The sequence below is a fragment of the Spermophilus citellus genome (genome assembly GCF_964194105.1).
Source record: "Spermophilus citellus genome assembly, chromosome: 8".
NCBI classification, from domain to species: Eukaryota; Metazoa; Chordata; class Mammalia; order Rodentia; family Sciuridae; genus Spermophilus; species Spermophilus citellus.
In genome coordinates this window covers 153,228,474-153,251,345 of record NC_138189.1, presented here as the reverse complement: position 1 = coordinate 153,251,345, position 22,872 = coordinate 153,228,474, and the positions used below count along the sequence as shown (strand labels likewise).

The 22,872-nt window shown below is 41.9% G+C and overlaps 1 protein-coding gene across 11 annotated transcripts in view; it reads left to right on the top strand.

Annotated features, from left to right (window-relative positions):
- The window catches only part of BLTP1 (bridge-like lipid transfer protein family member 1), a 360,418-nt gene that overhangs the window by 138,142 nt on the left and 199,404 nt on the right, over positions 1-22,872 (top strand). For 7 of the 11 annotated variants that reach the window (XM_081303435.1, XM_081303429.1, XM_081303436.1 and 4 more), the window contains exon 1: positions 22,470-22,637. The exons of 1 other annotated variant lie outside the window; for it this stretch is intronic. The gene's annotated coding sequence lies outside the window, so the exon portion shown is untranslated. Of the gene's footprint in view, positions 1-22,469; positions 22,853-22,872 lie in introns of those variants that run through there. 3 more of the 11 variants (XM_081303433.1, XM_081303430.1, XM_081303431.1) reach the window with 1 other exon arrangement.

Here is a 22,872-nt window from a genome sequence, read left to right as displayed (position 1 = left end):
TCCTTAGCCGACCAGAGGCTGCACTGTGCACTGGTGCTTGTAAAGTGCTGTGTCTCTTGAGTGGCCACAGAGAGCTGAGATGGGAGCTGTGTCCGGGTGACCATGCTGGAGCTACTGCCACAGAGCCAGGAGATCATAGCAAATGCTGCCACACTGTCCATATACCTGTGGAGTGCCCTCGGGCGTTTCCTGGCAGAATGCAAGAGAAAAGGCACCAAGAAGGTTGCACACATGAATTTCAAGTTGGAAACGTGAAAGGAGCCCAACCCGCTTCTCCTTTGAGGTGGGTGGCTGGCTGGGAACCTGGGCAGGCACACGTGAACACGCCCAGGGACTAAGCCTGAGAAGGCTGTGTTCATGAGCAGCAGAGTGTGGGGAGTTGGCTCCCCCCACACAAGAATTCCTGGGCGGCTCCTGAGGTCCAGACTCTGACACAGACTGGCCACTCTCAGGCCCTGGGATATGCTGATCTCATTCTCCAGAGCAGATGCCATCCAACAAAGCCCCTGGGGCCTGATCAGACCTGAACCCCAGACACTTGAACACCCTTTAAAGAATTCCGCAGCGCCCCACCCTGGGAGTGCGGGGTCTGGTCTGTGCCGACCAGGCCCCTCCTGATAACACTTGCGGGTCCTTCCTACCTCTACCCCAGACTGGGGAGAAGGGAGCTGAGAGCGACTTCTGCCAGCTTCAGTCTTAGGCCACTCCAACTGGCAGCTTGGTGATTAAGAGAAAAAGAGGAAGGGGTTAACAATCCCCAACCTTTTCCCTCCTTCCCCCACCCCTCAAGGTGTAGTCCAAGAAGAAATGGGAAGGAGGAGGGCCAGGCCTGGGCAGCGATCATCACTCTCTTCCACTGGTTCAACCGTCACCACTGCCCTGCGTGTGTGTGTGTGTGTGTGTGTGTGTGTGTGTGTGTTCTTGGTTTGAGGACATACATACATACACCTATTTTTTTCTCTAAATGTAGTTATTTCTCCTTGCCTTGCCTTTTGAGAGCTAAGGTTTGGGGTTTGTTTGTTTTGCTGCTGTTTGTTTTTTGCTTTTCTTTCTCTCGCTTCTTCTCTTGCTAATAGCCAAATTCTCTTGTACCCTTTTTCTCTCCTTCACTTTGTTTCCCCTATTTTTTCTCCTTTTTGGAGCTATCACCTGCTGCTTCTCTTCTGCATTCTCTCTGTTCTCATTTTGAACATTGTAAATTATCTTCTGCCTTCCTATTACATTTTCTTTTCTCTTAATGAACTGTATTTTTATCATTTTTAGAACTAATTGGTTTATATAATTCCTGTCCCTACCATTCATTATATTGATCTTATTGCTACTATGAATGACATAATTGACACCTGCTGTTTGCTTTAATGCCAGGTCTGTTTCATGGTTATGTATTGTTTTTGCTGTTGGAATTGCTGATCCCACCATTCCTGTTTACGTGGTAAAAACTGATACTGTAGATGTCATAGGAGGAACTGTGTATTTATTTTGAGGCTATATATTCATTGGATGCTGTTATCATTTGCCCATCCCCATAAGGTGCTGGGAACCCACCGGGTAGAGATTCTGCTGCTGAACTAGACTCAGCCAGAATATGGTGCACCTTGCTCCACACACAAATCAAGGACATTCAAACTTCAGCTGTACTCTAATATACAGAATAGAAGAGACATACACCCCAACTAACAACCAAGCCCCTAGGAATGGCTAGGGGTGGGCCCATGAGGCCCATTCATGAACACTGCTGCTATGGCAAAAACAGAATTTGTACAAAGGCTGTGGAAACCACACATCACAGGTGGGGAGGCCTCAATCTAGATGGCTCTAGGACACTTTGGCAAGAAAGAGCTGTGCCCTAAAAAGGCCCATCCTGAATGGAAGAGAAATGCATCCCAATGGATGCATAAAACCCAACACAGTAATATCAGAAATATGAAAAACCAGGTAACATGAAACCTTCTAAAATTCATAATTCACCAGCAACTGACCCCAACAATATTGTAGCAAATGAAATATCAGGTAAAGAATCCAAAAGCATGATTATAAAAATGATTAATGAATTCCAAGAGAACACAGAAAAACAGCTGAATGAATTAAGGAAGTCAGCAATGGGATATGAATGAGAAATTTGATAAGGAGAGAGAGATATTGAAAAAGAACCAAACAGAAATCTTGGAAATGAAAGACACAGTATGTCAAATGATCACAGTTGAAAGTCTCTCTAATAGAGTAGACCATGCTAAAGACAGAATCTCAGAGTTGAAAGACCAGTGCCCAGCCTTGAACATTCAGAGAGTATTGAAGAAAAGAAATAAGTACCCATGACCAGAATATACAAGAACTCTGGGACAACACTAAGAGACTGAATACAAGAATCACTGGATTTGAAGATGGTTGTGAGATGCAAGATAATGGCCTGGATACACTCTTCAGGAAAAAAAAATAACAAAAAAATTCCAAAACTTTGAGAATGAATGAGATGGACATCGAGATACAGGAACATTCAGAACCCCCAAGTAAACAAGATCAAAAAGAACCTCTCCATGACACATTATAATTAAAATGTTAACATACAAGACAGAATTTTCAAAGATTCCAAATAAAAACATCAGGTCACATTTAGAGGAAAGCCAATCAGAATCACTTATGATTTCTCAGCACAAACTCTAAAAGCCAGGAGGCTTGGAATAATGTGTTCTAAGTTCCAAAAGAAAATAATTGTTAACCACAATTGCTATATTCAACAAATCTATCCTTCAAGATCAAACAAGAAATTAAAGATAAGTAGAAATTAAAAGAATCTCCTACTACTAAGCCTATACTACAGAACTTATTTAAAGAAATACTTCACAGAGCAGAGTTAAAAAATAAACCCCAGGGCTCATAAATGAACAAATCTCATTTGAAAAGTCACTAAGCAAATGAGAAACAGAACCAAATTAATTTGTCCGTTAGAAAGAAATCAAAATGGCAGGAATTAATAAATATCTCTCAATAATAACAATGTAAATAATCTCAACTTTCCAATGAAAAGACATAAGCCAACAGAATGGATTAAAAACAAGATCCAGCTGTGTGTTGTTAGCAGGAGACTCGACTTCCAGGCAACAGGCACAGGCTGAAAGTGAAGGGATGGAAATTGATATACCCTGCAGACGGAGCCCCCATATGAACGGAATAGCTGCTTTCAGAGTCCAAAAAGCAGACTTCAACCAAAATTAATCAGAAGAGAAAAAGAAGGTCACTTCAAACTGCTAAAGGGAACAATGTGACAAGAAGATATAACAATAGCAAATATTTATGCCCCAAACAATGGTGCACCTATTTACATAAATGACATTGCTTAGACTATAGCTTCATATAGACCCCAGAAAAATAATAGTGGCTCTTAGATAGATTGTACAGATATGAACTCAGTAAAGACTCTTTGGACCTGAAAAATATAAATCAAACGGACTTAAGAAACATCTACAGAACATTTCATCCAACAAGAATTATTTTTCAGTTGCTCATGGAATCTTCCCCTAAAAGATCATATTTTAGACTCAAAACAACTCTTAGCAAATACAAAAGAATTGATATAATTGCTTGCATCTTATCAGATCATAACAGAATGAAATTAGAAATCAACATCAAGGGGCTGGATTGTGGCTCAGTGGTAGGGTGCTCGCCTAGCACGTGCAAGGCACTGGGTTCAATCCTCAGCACCACATAAAAAATGAATAAATAAAATAAAGGTAAAAAAATAGACTTTCAGAATACTTGGAGATTGAACAATATACTTTTGACTGATGAATGGGTGGTAGAAGAAATCAATGGAGAAATGTTAAAAATTCTTACACTCAAGTGAGAATAGTGACACAACATACTAGAAACTCTGGGACCCTATGAAGGCAGTTCTAAAGAGAAAGTTTATAGCTATGAGTGCCTACATCAGAAACTCAGAAGGATCCCAATAAACAAACTAATGATGCATGTTAAGGTCTTTGAAAAAGAAGAACAAACCAATTACAAAACCCATTAGAAATAACTAAGAAATAACTAAGATCAGAGCCAAATTAATAAAATTAAGAATAAAAAATGCAAAGGATCGATGAAATGAAGAGTTGAAAGATTAAATAGGTTTGATAAACATTTAGCCAAAATAACCAAAAGAAAAAGAGGAAGCCCAAAATTATAAAATTAGAGAAGAAAAAGGAGAAATACCACAGACATCATAGAAATCCAGAGGATCATTAGGTACTATTTAGAAAACTCATTCTCTAATAAACTGGAAAGCCTCGGAGAAATGGATCCATATCTAGATATATACATCCTGCCAAAATTAATCAAGAGAATGTAGAAAACCTAAACCAATGAATAGGCAGCAATGAGATAGAAGCAGTAATAAAAAAAATCTTCCAATAAAGAAAAGTCCAGGACCAGATGGATTCTCAGTTGAATACTATCAGACGTTTAAGGAATTAATGCCAATGCTCCTCAGAGTACATCACGAAATAGAAAAGGATGGGACACTTCCAAATTTATTTTGGAAAGCCGATATCACCCTTGTACTAAAACCAGATGAGGGCACATCCAAAAAAAACTACAGACCCATATCTCCAATGAACTTAGGCTCAAAATTCCTTGATAAAATATTAGCAAATCATATTCAACAACATATTATTAAAAAAATTGGAGATTATGACCAAATTGGTTTTATTTCAGGAATGCAAAGAGGTCTTAACATATGCAAATCAATAAAGATAATTAATCACTTAAGTAGAATTAAGGACAAAAATCACTTAGTCATTTCAACAGATACAGAGAAAACATTTAATAAAATATAGCACCCATTCATGATAGGTGTTATTATTCACCATTTACAAAACAAGATCACAACCTCTAAGAGAATAATACCTTGCCCAAAATCATGCTTCAGAAAGGTGTAGAAATTCGAATTAGTCTGACTCTGAAGACTGTGCCTTAGCCATATGACACAGCACATCTTCTGAGGATTCTGAGAATTGCGTGCAAATTATTATTTTATGCACTATGATAGGTTTAATTTCTGATGTGAAATGAGTTTTAAAATATTTAGCACTGGTATTAACAATGAATCTACATTTTATTTATTTAGGCTGTGGGAATTGAATGCAGGTGTGCTCTACCACTGAGCTATATCCCCAGCCCTTTTTATTTTGAGACAGGGTCTTGCTAAGTTGCTGAGACTGACCTCAAACTTGCAATTCTCCTGCCTCAGCTTCCCAAGTTGCTTGGATCGCAGGCATGTGCCACTGAAACTGTTCTTTTTTGTGAACATTTAAAAACTACCTGATTAATAAGAAGAAGCCATTTACTCTAGGATCAGAGAGTGAAATTTGGGGGCTGAGGAAATAGGAACTACCAGCACAAGTCTGGAGGGTGTGCTGGTTAGTTTTGTGTGTCAGTTTGTCTAGGCACCGCACCACTGTTCAGTCAGACACCAAACTAGGTGCTCCTGTTTTTTGATTTTTTATTTTGTGGTGCTGGGATCAATCCGAGGGCTTTGAACATGCCAGGCCAGCACTGCACTTTTGCATGTGATTAACATAATTGCAATCAGGTGACTTTAGGAAAAGGAGGTTTCTCTTTATACTGTGTGGGCAGACAGGTTTCTCAGAGAAGAGATTGCACCTCAAGATCTCAGCATTAAATGATTCCTGCTTGAGTTTCCAGCTTTGCCAGCCTGCCCTGTGGGTTTTGGATGCATCAGTTCCACAAATGCATGAACCCATTTCTTAAATAAATCTTGATTTATTTATCAATTGACCAATAGAGATATATTGAAAGACATCACTATAGATATAGATACTGGGTGTCTACACCTAAAGTCTAGTACACCTAGATTTCCATATAGGACATAAAGCTGTGTGCTTATGAATTATATAACATTAATAGAAATAGCAAATTCATGTTTCGATAAAGAGACATGTTCCTCTGTGTATCTGTCTGCTGAGATCACACCGTTGGTCCCATGCTGGGTTCTGAAGAGCCTGCCCTGCTGTGGTTGCCCGTTCACACCACAGATTCCGCTTCTCCGAAGAGCCTGAGTGTCAGAGGGTCCCGAGCAACAGGAAGCAGGCCAGCCCTGCTGCACCACCAAAGAGGAGTGAGGGGCGTGGGTCGGCAGGAGAGTGACCTGCAGTGAGGACAGAGAGGTGGACATGGTCAGCTTACCCTAGGCTCTGTAATCATACAAAACAAGAATACGCAGGAGAGCAGATAGGCAACAGGTCAAATGAGGAGAGAAAGAAAACCTTCATGGATTTAAAAATTGGAGCAGGTGCCTATTAGATTAACAAATATTCCAGAGATCAACAACCCTCTTTTTTGGTGAAGCTGTGTGAAAGCAAGACTCTCAGGTGTCTCTGGTGGAAGACGAAGAGCACAACCCCTGGAGGAGAACTGGGCCATGTCTGTCAGAACTACACAGCCACCCTCCTGTGACCAAACATTCCCAGTCAAGGACTCAGCCCCCTGAAACCTGGCCACTTGCCTCATTTGAGTGGCTTCTCCTCAATAAAAGGGTTCAGCACGGGCTCATTTTCGCTCTTTCTGCAGACCCTTAAGTTCAGAGGCGCCATCACAGGACCCCCAAAGAAAAAGGTATCTCTGTCTCCTGTGTGATTATTTCGCATGGCCCAGTTCCCCCGGAGTGACCCTGAGTGTTTTAGTCGCGAGGAACGTGACACCGTCCACTGGTGGTTTTCCCAGTGTGGGAGTAGGGACTGATCCCTTGGCAGTTGCAGAACTCTGACATGCTTCCTGGTGTGTAGGCTAAGAGTGGGGATGTCCAAGAGGAATCGAAACCCTTGGCCCAGATACTAGGTAGAAAACACAGCATTTCTTCCAAATAACAGCAGAAATCAGCATGCCCTCATGAATGGAAAGTGGTTCCCACTCTTCTAACTTACCAGTCTGGCTCCTGTGGAAACTGGAGGATAACCAAACGAGGTCACAGAAGCCACTATGGCAGTTGTGGTACCTTTGCTAGAGGAGATTAATCTGGCCTCATATACATCCTAAGCAGTCATTGGTTTAGTGCATATATTCTTTTCTATCCCAATCAGGACATGGAACAGTTTTTTTCTCTACCTCTTTTAACTTTTCCATTTTCTATCATAATAGAGCCTAAAGGGATCCGGGACATGTGGATGTCCCACCGTCACACTGGTACATTATGATGATGGCATGTTGTCATAAAGGTACACAAGCAAGAAGTGACGGCAAGCTGGAGGCCTTAGGAAGACATGTGCTCCAAAGGGTACAAGGTACACCCTGAAGAGTTTAGGAACCTGCTACATCCATAAAATATTTACGTTTGGTTATGGGGTTGTGTTGGAACAGTCCCTGTAAAAGGCAAATTATTGCTTTCTGAATTACCTGCTTCTATGACAAAGACGTGCATCAGCACACAGGCTTTGGGCTCCATGGCTTACGTCCAGACGCACTTCTCAGGTGGAAGTCGGAATGACCGTTGGCTTCAAACACAGCCCAGAGCAAGACGGGATTCCGTAGTAGGTCCAAGTGGTTGTGCATACAGTTTGCCATGGAGCCCCTTGAACTGCATACTCTGGTGTGGGAATATCAGGAGTGTGCTTCTGCAGCCAGACCATGCCTTCTGAGGCAGAACTTGGGGGGTCATTCAGGTGATGAGGAGGGGGAAATTCTGACCATGGGAAACCACGAGACTGCATCGAGAACTGCCTCTTAGAAGTAGCCAACTCGGGTTCACTAAAGCGAGCTTGCCATCCTTCTTAAGACAGGAGACACACCAGCCTCAGCATGGTCTGGCACAAAGATGACCAGTGGGCACACAGCTGTGTGCAGGTCACTGACTTTGTGGCAGTGTCCCCTCTGACAAGGAGGAGAAAGCCTAATCTTGACCTAGCGGGGTCAGCTCCACAAGTGTGCAAGCTGAGAAGGAGGGCAGCTGCACCAGGGCACATTCAGAGTGGCCTGGACAGGGACAAGGGACAATGATCTCAACGGGCAGAGCCTTCAGAAACAAGGAGGCCTGGGATCAGAGCAGGTGGGTGGATGTGGGAAGTGCACACGGGGCGTGAAGATGTTTGTGTCCCAACTCAGTGCCCCACAGAGCATCCACTATGGAAGACAACCGAGTAGACAAAGTGATGTGGCCTGTCCCTGGCCTCTTCCACCCCTTCACCTGAGCACTGGTACAACAGTACAAGTGCCAGAATAAAGTTACATGAACCTAAAACCTGCTAGGACTCAGAGGTCCTCGGAGGTAGGAAATGAGCCTGGTGGGCTTGAGGACTGGATTCTATCCCCAGCACAATAAATAAAAATAAAGTCATGTTACTTAGTATCCATGGCCACAGAAATGACCAGCAGCAATGGGCACATCTGATTCCTAGATCTTGAATTTTCATATAGCAATCCCCAGCGAAAGAAGTTGTTGGGGAACAGGATATTCACAGTTTCTAAGTATCACCCTGCGGTAACTTGCTCGTTATAAAGAGATGAAAAAAACACATAGCATTATAATGGGCACACTCATAACCAAGCCACCACCAAGCTTTCCCTCAGTAATGAAGGGGTTTTCTTGGTGGTATAGGGGATTGAATCCAGGGGTGCTCTGCCATGAGTTACACCCCCAGCCCTTTTTATTTTTTGTTTTAAGGCAGGGCCTCTCAAAGTTGCTGCATCTGGACTTCAACTTGTGATCTTCTTGACTCAGCCCTCTGAGTTATCTGGGATCACAGGCCTGAGCCGCCTGGCCAGGCTAATGATAGAGGGTTTTTGTTTGTTTTCTTTGTTGTGTTACTGAGGATTCGTTACCCATGCTCTGTTCTTGCCAGGATGTTGAACCTGAATCTACCATGAAAAAATAATAAGGTAAATCTAGATTCTAGGACCACGAACAATACAACACAGAATGAAAGGTGGGGGACTCTTCTAGATTAAAAAAGATTAAAGGATTATGATAACCAAATGCAACACATGGCCTTTTAAAGGACACTGGATCAAAAGCAAAAGCAAAGCAGAAGAAAACATCTAGAAGGGCATATTTTGGAGATATTGGAGGAAACTGAGTAGTAGACACTGCATCAGATAGAACTATCGTGTTAGGGCTGGGGCTGTGGACAGTGTAGAGTTGCTTGCTCGCCTAGCAGGTGTGAGGCACTGGGTTCTATCCTCAGCACCACATAAAAATAAATAAAATAAAGGTATTGTATCCATCTATAACTAAAAATAAAAGATGTAAAAGTAATGCAAAAACACATTTTAAAAAAGAACTATTGTGGGGCTAGGGATGTGGCTCAAGCGGTAGCGCACTTGGCTGCATGCGCGGGGTGCTGGGTTCAATCCTTAGCACCACATAAAATAAAGATGTTGTGTCCACCGAAAAACTAAAAAAAATAAATAAATATTTAAAACTCTCTCTCTCTCTCTCTCTTAAAAAAAAAAAGAACTATTGTATTAAAGTCCCTGTAATGATATTGTAATTACGTAGTATCTCCTTATTCTTAGGAGATTGTTATTGAAGTGTGTAGGAATGAAGTGTCATGAGATAAATCAGGTCAAAGGATATGTGAGTGTTAATTTCCTATTTGTTCAACTTTCTATGGGTTAGAAATTTTTCAAAGTAAAGGGTTAGGGGCATAAAATTTCAAAACTAACAGGACATTCATACACATTGTAAAAATGATTTATTCTATTAATACACAAAATAGAAGTTTCAAAGTGAAAATGATTTATTAAAATAGCAGTGCACAGGGCTGAAAAGCTAATGGCCGGCAAGGAAGGAAGGTGTACCATCACTGTGGTGGCCGGAGCGGGGAGAGACGGCAGGAAACTGCGGCGTGGTTCTGTGTTCCTGCAGCAGGAAGGACAGTGGTGTGCGGAAGTGGTTTTGATAAGGTTGACCTAAGACTCAGCCACCTTCCAGGCACATTTGGAAGATGCTGCAAGAGGGTGAGGGTAACCCGGCAGAGGAAGAAGAATGCAGAACGAGGAAGGTTAGGTGACTGTCGCTGTCAGCGTTCTGCAACACTCAGGGGGTCCGTGGCTCCTCTCCTGACTCCTGATTCCAATCCCAGGCCACAGGAAATCCAGGATCCTCACTGTTTCTAAAAGTCATATGGCAAAGTCCTTCCTTTGCAAGCCTGGAGGGGAAGCTCCAGCGCATGGCAACACAAGAATGAAATCTGGAGACGAGCTACTGAAAACAGTGTTTCCTAAGCAGCCATGACCGTGGAATTAAGTCTAGAAAGCACAGAGAGCTCTCTCCAGACAGGAAAGGAAATCGTCAGCATCCAACGCGCCTTTCTCCTGATGCGTTAGCATTTCCTCACCACCAGCATGTCAGGGTGAAGCCGACCAGAGGCCTGAGTTTGCCTGCTCCCAGGGCAGTCCCACTCTGCTTGTTGCTAGTCATCCTGGGGCGGGGGACTCTTTCATCAGGAAAAAGAGACATTCTGTACAGCTCTTCAATGATCTCATTTGTTTCCTGTGCTTTTCGTTTGGTGAAATATTTTATACATTACATATTGGCACTGGCAATTCTAATCAGATTCCCTTAATATTGCTCTGGACAGCACTTTTCTCCACTATTACAGTTAAAAAAAAAAAATATATATATATATATATATATATATATATAGAGAGAGAGAGAGAGAGAGAGAGAGAGAGAGAGAGAGAGCGCGCACAAGTCTTTGATTCACACAGAAAGCTCCAATAGCTCAGGGCTCCTTGTCTGGATGAGTCTGATTCAAGTCTTGGTGGGCCCACACCTCGAGAGAGTTCTCCCAACATTGCTGTTTGTGCCTGGAGGGCAGCTACCAACAAGAGCATAGGCCAGCACAGACCTGCTCTGCTGTCTGCAGGCTGCGACATCCTTGTCTCCTCTTTCCCATTCAAGGTCTCTTTCCACTTCCTCTCTAACGTCTCCACTCCGCCCTTGCTGGCGAGCACACTGTTCAACTGTTAGTTACACCCTTGGCCTTCAATCCCTCTAGAAGCTTGAAATGCGAGGGAAGGTTTTCAGGTGAGACAGGAGTGGGGAACTCACAGGGCTCCCTCAGCAAGAAGGCAGGGGTGGGCTTCAAAACTACCTTTCCTCAAGTTTTCCTCAGGATTGAAAAGGAAAATCTACCCCTCTTAATGAAGCCTGAATTAAAGCCAGGCAGTCAGTGTGGATAGCAACTGGGTCAGATAAAGACAATGGAGGCCAATTTGGGTCCAGCAAGTTGGAGACCAGCCTGAGGAGCTGCAGTGCTAATGTCTTCAGGCCCTTTCTCCCCCTTTGTCAGGGTAACCTGCCCTGCTCTAACCCGTGGCCAGGAATTGTCCCCTCCCTACAGGGAGTTGTAAAAGTTGTTAATCATTGTCTCCTGGGCTGCTTCCTGCCTGGGTCACTCCATTTGCCCTTCCCCTGCCCTTCTGCTTCTCACCTGGTGGCCACCCCCTGGGCATCTCCTGGGCCTACAGCATATGCAGGAAGAAGAGAGACAACGGGGCAGACGGCAGCAGAACAGTCTAGGATTGTCTAAAAAGGGGCAGGACACCCTCACTTCTTGGGACACCAGGATACTGCTAGGCCCCCTTCTCCTTCCCGGGAGTCTGTGTTACTCCTTTTTAAATAAACCCTGCTTTACATGCTTGCCTCCTGTGCTTCTCTAATGTTCTACCTCAACATGTGAGGAAGCAGCCTGTGCTGATAACCTGCACTATCATCATCTCACACATAGATATATTAACTATTGTTGTAGCAAAATATTTTGTTGTCTAGAAAATGTTTGGCTTTATGTTTTTTCCATTTCATTTCATTTATCTATCTATCTATCTTTTTATTGCAGTACCAGAGATTGGACCTAGGGACACTCTACCATTGAGCTACCCACACCCAGCCTTTTTTTTTTTTTTTTTTTTTTTTTTTTTTTTGAAACACGGTCTTGCTAAGTTGCCCAGGCTGGCCTCAAACTTGTGATTCTCCTGCCTCTGCCTCCCAAGTTTTTGGGATTACAGGTGTGCACCACCATGCCTGGCTAGAATGGCTGACTTTTTAAAAATATATTATTTCATTCAAAAAATTTTAATTTACTATTTTTCTCATAGGAACATAGAGCATTCTGTATCAATTGAAGCTCAGAGGAGGAAAAGGATTTGAAAGGGATGGTGTGATGTTGGTTGCAGGGAGCTGTGTGGGGTCACTCCACACAATCCTTCCCAGGTTTATAAAACTCATATATGTCCTCAACTAGGTCAAGATCTGGATTGAAAACACATACACAAGGAAGTCAGTACGAGGGCTACATGCTGTTCAGAGGTCTTGAGAAGGAATTTGACTTTTCCTTTGAAAACTTTGAAACTGGTATGAGAGGAATTACGCAGTATTTCCAAAACTGTAGCAAGAAGCCAAATGTCCTTTTAAAACAAAATAATTTTCTTGCTTGGTTAGCATAATGGGCCTCCTAGACCTCACAGTCTTAAAAGGTTTTTATAGATGACCAATGTAACTCTTACCCCTAGGAATCAGGTATTCCTATTTCCAATTATGCATTCATAATTTTTGTTTGCTTTCATTTATTTCTTGGGTGCCTGTGAGGTGAAGCTGAGCTTACCCTGCTTCTCAGTTCTTAGTTCATACCCTTACTCATGTGCTTATCTAACTTTAGGCCTCTGTTCTACTTGAAAATAATCTCAAGGATAAATGTCCTTAGCTGTATGCTTACCTGTAAAATATGTTATATTGGGTATAGTGACTTTTTTTCTTTTTCTTTTTTTGTACCAGGATTTAACCCAGGGGCGCTTTACCACGGAACCACATCCCCAGCCTTTTTTATTTTAGTTAATTTTTGTTTTTGAGACAGAGTCCTGCTAAACTGCTTAGGCCTTGCTAAGTTGCTGAGACTGGCCTTGAACTTGTGATCCTCCTGCCTTAGAGACACTGGGATTGACCTGTGCTCCACCATACCCAGATATGTAGTGTTATTTTAATGTGTATAGTTTTGTGCTGCAAATCTCATTCTTAACTCTTTATAATTGTTGACAACTAAGTTGCTGTGTATTAACATAACTTGTATGTAACTATACATAAATAGGTATTTATATTCATCTATAATAGAAGTTATATGAGTATACCCATCTACCTGTCCAGGAGTGTGTATCTGATGCAAACTAGTGCACAGTGTGCCTCTATCATATTTTGTAATTCCATTCCTCTTGCAGATGGCTTGGCAGCAATGCCACTTGAAAATCTTCAAAAAGAGTCTACCAAGGACCTGTGAGAGTCTTTGTGGGAGGCTTCAGGATGGAATCACTGGATCATGAGGGTGGGCACATACCTATTGATTTTAAGAACGATCAGATGGTTTCAGAACGGAACTCTGCCAGCTGCACTGTTACTCACTAACATGTGGAATCAGTCACTCTTCTTACTTTTGTTACATGATGTGTTCCTATGGCATCTCATTTGAGAATCTTGATAGAGTCTGCATTCCTGTGTCCTTGCTATGCCCTCTGCCTGTTTTCTAATTATTCTCCCATTTCATTTATACCTCACTCCCTTTTGTGTTCCTTTATCTTGTTTTGATATTGATCGTTTGTTGATTTTAAATACTGCAAGTATCTTTTCTAAGACGGTCCACTATCTATCACTGTGATGACCTAACCTGAACAAAGATTGTTCACTTTCTCCTTAATTTTAATGTGGCAAATATCCATTTTTCATTCTGGTTTGTCTGGTGGGAAAACCTTTGTCTAACCAGCCATGCATCACAATGCATTCTGCCTATTTTTCTCCATTAATCTATTATTTAACTATCATCTGCGTCTGTCCATTTGTGAGGGACAAGGTAGGGCCCCAATTGTGGGTGTCTAACGAACCAGTCCTCTCAGCACCCCCAGTTTTCAACATGCACAACACCGCTCACATATTCCCATTTTGTTTCACTGGCCCAATTATTTGTTCTGCTCCAGTATTGTATTGTTTCTTTACTGATGATGTTTAATTTTTCCTTAATACCTAGGAAGGCATGCCTTGCTCTTTCCTCTTGTTCCTAAAATTGACTTAGGAATTGTGGGCTTCTACTCATCCATATGTAATCGACATGAGCATAGCAAGTTCCTCAACACATCAGCTGGATTTATCAGGGACTGTGTTGAACTGTTATGGTAAATAGAGTTCATGCTACTTTAAACAGAACATTAGCAGCACAGTTCTCTCTCCACTTAGATTTTTTTATAGCCTTTAACTTTTCTTCATGAAGGTTTACATTCTTGTTCACGGCTTGCTCTTGCTGGTTTTGTTAATGGCGCCCTATTTTCCATAATAGTTCAAGTTGGAGTGGTGGAGGTGTATTATAGTATTGATACCCTGTAAAAACATCAGTTTTTGAAAGAAAACTCATTTTTGTAGTAGGTTCATGTTTGCAAAACGAAGACTTTTGAAAATCACTGTGTGTGTGTCCTTTATGAGGCATCTCGTGCTCGGCCTCTGTCTCCAGTTTTGCCCTGTTCAGGGTCCCAGGGAGCTTTCTTTTCCCCAGTATTGGAAACTTGCCGTTTGGACTGTGGGGGTGGCTCAGTGGTCAAGTGCATGTGTCTCACTCAGAGGCCCTGGGATGCATCCCCACGACATCCCCCTTAAAAAGAAGCAGTAAATATGCCCTTGAATGAGATCAAAATGACATGGAGTCTTAAGTAACTTCCATATGTCCATATATTTAAGGTTTTTCTTTCATTCAAATTCTTGTTGAGTCTGATATTTCTTAGCTCCAAAGAGAGGGGCTTTCAAGGTATTTTCAGATCCAAAAGAATCTTACCAATGTTCACGTTAGCTTCCAGGGAGAAAATTGGTTTATATGAGCTAAGATGAATCATGTTATAAATTTTTGGTTTTTCTAAGAATGACTATTACAGTTTAGGGAAAAAGTGACAGTGGCTTGCTTATGATAGTGTATGAATGAGGCAATAATTCAATTCCATGTTATTGCAGTAGGACTTAATGGAGGTGAAAATATGATTAGAGTGTAAGAAAAGTACATGTGAGAGGATTGTATCCTTGTGTGTAGTAGCAAATAGACAAATTATAATATATTTAATGAAGATGCTAATACTTTGATTTGTGACCTTAACATTATTTACTGTCTACCAGAAAAATTGCTGTTGAGAATTGTATCAACTGTTGTATAATTTTAGTAGTAATTCAATGGTAGACTGCCCAACATTTGAACCACATTGAAACAGGAAAAATTTAAGTTTCAGAATTATTCAATGGGGCATATGTGTATTAACTGAAATATATTTTTCTTGTGCTATTTGTGGAGTGAAGAAGATAGTTTCTGTTTCTCAAGATAGTTTGATTCCAATCATCAGAAATGAAGGGAGAATTAAGTGAAATTCAGAGAATTTATAATTTTAGTTTGCATATTTATAACATAAAATTACAATCAAGGGTGTAGCTTACTGGTAGAGCCCTGGCCTTGCATGTGTGAGGCACTGGGTTCAATCCCTCAGTATCACCTAAAAATAAATCAGTAGAATAAAGGTATTATGTCCATCTACAACTAAAAGAAAGATTAAAAAAATTTGTCTTCATAAGTGGTCTCCTAGAGTGTCTATTTTTAAAATATCTGTCTTCCAAAAGACTTACACTCTTCCTCCAAGAGATCAGACTCCTGTTTCCCTGCTTTGTCCCGCTGGGATGAAAATGAGCGTCTTCCAGCTGGAACTGTGTTTTTTTCTGACTGTGGAGCCTGTGACAGCTGCATTTGAAACGTTCACCTCTTGGCTTCCTGGTCATCCTTCTTTCCTGGCTTTCCTCCCACCGCCTGGCCACCCTGTCCCCTTTGCTGACTCCTCTCTCTATCTACCTGATGGATGCTGGGAGGCCAAGCAGCAGGTGCGAGCTGCCCTTCAATACCAAGTTCCAGGTCCCTCGGGCGATCCTTCCTCTTCTGTCATCCACCATGTGCAGACAGTTACTAACATGGAATGTGTCAACTGAAACCTCACATCGTATTTAGAGAATCAAAGGAGTATGAAGGAAAATGAACTAAAGAAGGACAGATTCATGTGTGAACAGAAACCGGAGGCTGCCTCGGTCCTGAGAGCCTTTTGCCATGTGATAAAGGAGCAGGTACACTAGAGGCGGAACTTTGCTGGAACAGGGACAGACCAGTCATTTCTGGCACTGAGCTACCATCCATGCCCGTTGCCCTTCTGAATGTACATTGCTTCCTTTTGTACTTTTGGTACTGAGGATTGAGCCCAGGTGTGCTCTACCATTGAACAACAACCCTTTTTATTTTATCCTCTCTGAAAAGCCTCTTCCCTTCCCCTGGAGCACAGGATTATTCACTTTTAGAACAATTATCAGTATCGTTAGACTATTATCCATTATGTTAGTGATTTTTAAAATTCTTTTAAAATTTGTTCTAATTAGTTGTACATGATAGTAGAATGCATTTTGACATATTATACATAAATGGAGTATAACTTCTCATTCTTGTGGTTGTACATAATGTAGAATCACACTGATCATGTAATCATATATGTACATAAGGTAATAATGTCGGATTTATTCTACTATCCTTCCAACCTCCATAACCCCTCCTCTCCCTTCACTCCCCTCTGCCTAATCCAAAGTACCTCTATTCTTCCCTAGCCCCCCACCCCTTATTGTGAATTAACATCTGCATATCAGAGAAAACATTTGGCCTTTGGTTTTTTGGATTGGCTTATCTGCTTAGCAGGATATTCACCAGCTTCATTCATTTACCTGCAAGTGCCATCATTTCATTCTTCTTTAAGGCAGAGTAACATTCCCTTGTGTATATATTTACACCACAGTTTCTTCATCCATTCATCTGTTGAAGGACATCTAGGTTGGTTCCACAGTTTGGCTATTGTGAACTGAGCTGCTATAAACATTAATGTGGCTGCGTCACTGTAGTATGGTGATTTTAAGTCCTTTGGGTATAAACTGAGGAATGGGATAGCTGGGTCAAATGGTGGATCCATTCCGAGTTCTCCGAGGAATCTCCATACTTCTTTCCATAGTGGTTGCACCAATTTGCAGTTCCACCAGCAGTGTATGAGTGTGCCTTTTCCCCATATCCTAGCCAAGATTTATTGTTCTTCTATTATTGATAATTGCTATTCTGACTGGAGTGAGATGAAATCTTCTAGTAGTTTTGACTTGCATTTTTCTAATTCCGAAAGATGTTGAACATTGTTTCATATATTTGTTGATCGACTACATTTCTTCTTCTGTAAGGTGTCTCTTTGGTTCCTTAGCCCATTTATTGATTGTGGGCTTTTGTTTTGTTTTTTGGTGTTAAGGTTTTTGAGTTCTTTATATATCCTGAAGGTTGATAACTCTATCTGAGATGCATGTGGTAAAGATTTTCTCCCATCCTATAGGCTCTCTCTTCGCTTTATTGAGTGTTTCCTTTGCTCTGAAGAAGGTTTTCAGTTTGAATCTATCCCATTTATTGATTCTTGATTTTATTTCTTGTGCTCTAGGAATCTTGTTAAGGAAGTCAGGTCCTAAGCCAACATGGTGAAGATTTGGGCCTACTTTTTCTTCTATTAGACACAGGGTCTCTGTTCTTGTGCCTAAGTCTTTGATCCACTTAGAGTTGAGTTTTGTGCAGGATGAGAGATCGGAGCTAATTTCATTTCTTTGTTTAATTTCTCCATGTTTTCCTGCCTTCTCTCATTTTGCTTGAGAACTTTACATAATTCTATTTTATCTACATTGTTATAATACCAACTATACTCTTTACATGTTCCAGTGGTAGCCAGGCCTGGTGGTGCAAGCCTGTAATCCCAGTGACTTGGGACACTGAGGCAGGAGGATTGTAAATTCCGGCCAATCTGGACAACATAGAGAGACACTCACTCAAAATTTTAAAAGAGAAAGTTTCTTAAAGGGCTGAGGATGTAGCTTAATGGTAGTAGAGTGCCCCTGGGTTTAATTCCCAGTACAGCAAAAGAAAGAAAAAATTCTAGTGGCTGTCACAGTATGTGTAAAATACATGTTTCCCTTCTCCTTTGTCGGTAGTGCTAGGGATGGAACGCAGGGCCTCCTGCACAAGTGCCCTACCACTGAGCTCCACCCTGGATTTCCTGTATTTCACAGTGTTCCAGGTCTACCTCTGAATTACACCTTGCTGGGGCACACACAGTGCAGGGAACTGGAGAGGTGTTTCTAATCCCTCTGCCAGTCCTCTCTGAATGTCACTCTTCTCATTTATCCGTATGTCATAATCGTCCAATACTGTTACCATGTTACCTTAGACAAAGTTATTCCTACATCAATTAAGAATAAGAAACATATAATTTCTTTTACTTTATGAATTTATTCTTCCTCCAACACTTTTTTAATGTAAATCCAAGTTTATGTCTCAAGTCATTCTCTCAGTGACTTTAATTTTGGTGCTAATTTACACTTCTCAGGGGTAGCCTCCCAAGTGCATATCAACAGTTATTTGACATGAAAATTAGTGTCAATTTTTTTTTAATCTTAAAGTAAATTTATTTTGGCTAACTGATGGAAAAATGAAGGCTGAATCTGCTATTTAGGTTTAATGTAGAAATTTTTCACAAATAAGCCTAATCTCCAGCTATAGGTTTTGACAAAGAATGTATTTAAAGCACATGAGATGACAAAACATTTCAATTGGACATCATATGAAAAACTATGATGAAATTAACAACTGACCCCAAACTCTTCCTGAGTGTGATGGGTTCAACAGGGTGGCTTGGTGAAAAAAAATAACAAAAATAATTACCATCATCTGCAAAGTTTTAGTAAATTTCTTTTGGAATAAATGACTGATTACTAGGTAATAAATCTTTAAAAAATTTTTTTTAATTGTAGATGGACACAACACATTTATTTTATTTATTTTTATGTGGTGCTGTGGATTGAACCCAGTGCCTCACACATGCCAGGCAAGTGCTCTATCACTGAGCCATAACCCTGGCCCCAGTAATAAATCTTTTTGCAGCAAAAGATTTCTGATTGGTTTCTAATTCTTAATATTACAAGGACCTAATTTAAACCTAATTTTTATGTGGGTGTGGGTGTGTTAGTGTGAACCTGTGGTCCTAGCTACTTGATAGTTGAGACAGGAAGATCGCATAAGCCCAGGAGTTCATGGCCAGCCTGGGTGACACAGTGAGTCCCTGACTCAAAATAATAATAGCCATTATAGTAATTTTGATAATAGATTAAAATTCCATTTTTTGGTATATAACTCTGAAGGAGTTCAAATAAGTAATAATGATGCAGTAAAACTTCTTTCATCCCCATTTCTTTGTTTATATGAACAGGGTTTCTCAGTCTCCATAAATTCACATGAGCTATAAAAATAATCATTTTTACTCACATTTTTTTCTTTACATTTATTTTTTGGTGTAGATGGACACAACACAATGCCTTTATTTTTTTTTTATTTTGGTGCTGAGGATCGAACCAGGGTCCCGCCCATGCTAGGCAAGTGCTCTTCTGCTGAGCCATAATCCCAGCCCCTAAGAAATAATCATTTTTCCTTTAAGCCATTTATAAGATTCAGCTGTAGATACATCAATTAATTTGAACAAAACTAGTTTTTTCCTAAATAAGATCTATATTTCTAGTACATTTTACTCTCAAAATAATTTTTATCAAAATTTATAAAATAATTATTTCATTTAATCGACTTTCACTAATAATTGTAATTTAGTCCAGAAAAATTTTAACTATAAGAGCTTTATGGTCATAAGAAATTCTAAAATAAAATTTATATTTATTTACATACCAAAGGTGTAGCTCAGTGGTAGAGCATGTGCCTAGCATGAGCAAGGCCCTGGGTTCAGTCCTTAGCAGAAAAAAAAGAAAAAAAACAAAAAAATTTCAACCTCAATAAAAGACTTTTAAACTTTAAGTATACATTATATTAGGACTATGTTCTGTTGGGGAAATACCATAAAATTTAATTCAGAAAGAAAAAGAAATGATGTAAAATTTGCAACTATTAAAGAAAGCTTGTCCATTATTTAAGTGAAAGTTATTGGTTATAAATGATTATAGTATTTAGATCCCATTGACTATGTTTAAGAGCAATGTTAAAGTTTTATTTTAAAATTTCAATATTATAATAGTCCATATAATTGCATTCTTTGTAACAATTTTAAGTTACACCTCAAGGTAAAATGGGGGGCTGTCTCTTCCATTCCAACATGGAAAGCAGCCTTGATCCCCAGAGACGTGCTGACAGGCTGCAACAAACTTGGGCAAGTAAGCTGGTGAAAAGAGCTCTGGTCTAACAATAGTTATTTTTTTTAATTTTCTAATTTTTTATTTGTTCTTTTTAGATAGACATGACAGTAGAGTATATTTTGACATATGAAACATAGATAGGACATAACTTATTTTAATTAGGATCTCATGGCTGAACATGATGTGGAGTTTCACTGGTCATGTATTCATAGATGAACATAGGAAAGTAATGCCCAGTTAATTTTACTGTCTTTCCTAATCCCACCCACTCCAACTTGTTTTTACACTTCCTCTCTTAGTGACATCACTGGGATTTATCCTAGGCTAGAGGTTGATTTGGCTTCTCCTTCCTTCCCAAGTTTGTTGTTCTTTGTCTAAAAAGTATAAAAGCGTTGAGCTTTGGCCACTCTTTCAGAATCCACTGTGTTTTGAAGGTCCTCATGTACATGGAAATTTAATAAAATTCTGTACTATTATTAATCAGTCTTTAATTAATTTGATTTCTAGATGCAAGGAGCCCACATAAGATCTGAGAAGGCAAGCATGTTGGTGCACACTGGTAATCCCAGCTACTCAAGAGGCTGAGGCAGGAGGATCACAAGTTTAAGGACAGTCTGGGCAATTCAGCAAGACCCTGTCTCAAAAATAGAAACAAGGTGGGCGTGTACTCTGTGGCAGAGCACTGAGACTACTATCTTGGCAACTTCCTGTGAATCTAAGATTATTTCAAAGTAAAAAGTTAAACATAAACAATTATTAGAGGGCTTGCATTGTTAGAGCAATACTTGAATTCTCTGGAGGCACCCGCTGGTATCCTTACCTTGGCCTGCTGATGAAAAATGTAGGAGACTGGAGAAGGCGGTGAGCCTGGCTGTGCTAACTTAGTGATCCACAGGAAATGTCAGAGAGTTTAACGATTTTCACAAGATTAAAAGCCTTTGCCATAGACAGGCTCTAAAATAAAGAATTCATTTTTATGATGCTGCCTCATGTACACTTGTAGTTACAGGGTACACTTGCTCTTAGGAATGGGAAGGAAGTAGAGGCAGACACTTCCATATCCCTGCAGCCCTCACCTGGTCAGATGAAAGTCAGAGTGCATTTTACCTCCCTCTCAATCCTTTCACCTCAGCTCCAGGGCAGCTTAGTTTCAGTTTGGTTTGGGGAATCTGAGTCATATCTAGGTAATTTCTTGTTCAGAGAACTTGTACTGTCCAGGTGGCAGTTGAGTGCAACTAAGACAGGTGCGTTTCTTTTTGACTTTTCTTTAATCTTTTAAAACCATTCCTGCCTGGCGTTATTTCCATATCCTACCTTGTATATTTTCTGCCTTTAGCTTAAATTTGGTTTCATATTTGTTCTTTTTGAGATTGGAGCTTCCATGTGTAAATCCTTCTTCTGGGCGGAAGTCGGAACGCGAGGTGTCCATGTGCAGAGGCAGTGCACTGTAATGCTTAATGGAACAGATGCTGGAGCCACGCGGCACGTATTTAAATCCTGGGTCTCCAGTTTGCCAAATTATTTTACTCCTTTGAGCCTGAGATACTCAATTTGTGAAATTTAGAAAAATGGGGATCAGAATACTCTTCACAGGGGTTTGAGAGGACTAATGAGCCAGCTAACTCTTCACCCAGGCTAGTAAATTACGGTTTGCATTCCCGGTCGCCTTCGGTGCACGTTCCACGTCTGCCCCAGGGAATTCAAAGCGTCCAGTTTCGGCTGTGGCTCTTTTTTTCTTCCTAATGCAGTTTGCACTTGAGAAAGTTGTTTGCCTTGGTTCCCCAGCTAAGGCACCGTAAGCGCCTTACTCCTCTAAAAGGGTGAGTATCAATCCACTTTCATTAGCACCACAGTAGCAGTTAACACTCATGATAGGCTGGGTCCGAGACGGCGTGGCAGCCGTCGGAGGAGACTGCGCTCTATTTGGGTGGATCCGTTTTATCTCGCTCACCGATTCTTCTTCTGGTGGGCCTCCTTTCCCACGTGCGCGCTTCCTCCCCCAGCATCAGGAAGGCCAACGCCTCCTCTGGGGCGGACAGCGCGCACTGCCCAGCGCGCGGGTACTGCGGCCGGCTCGCCGGCTCCCCGGCTCCCAGACTCCGCCCAGGCCGGGGCCGGGGGCGGGACCATCGGCTCGGGGGCGGGGCCCGCGGGCCGCGACCGGGCTCGAGGCGCCGGCGTGCAGACGGCGACGTCTGCTGACGCAGCCGCAGTGCGCCCGGCCGGCGCGCGGACCCGCCCCTGTCCCCGGGCGTCGGAGGCCGCGGCGGGCGCTGACCGGGCGGCCGGCCGGCCGGCGGGGGCTCTGGGGGCGTGTCCGGCGCGTGCCGCCGCCCACGGCCCTCAGCGGGCGGGAGCGGGCGGAGCGGTTCGGCCGGGCGCCCAGGTGAGCAGGCCCGCGGTGTTGCGCCTTCGCCCGGCGCAGGGCCCAGGCAGCCGGAGGCCGGTGGGGCGGGGAGGCCGGGGGCTCCGACGGCGTTCGAGACAGCCGAGGCCTTGCCGGCGGGTCCCGCTCGGGGGTCGTCCTCCGGGGGTGTTGCCGGCCCCGCCGCCGCGCCCGGGCGGCCGAAGAAGGGGCCCGACGTTGCGGGGCGAGTCGAGGTGAGTTTCCTCCGGGGGAA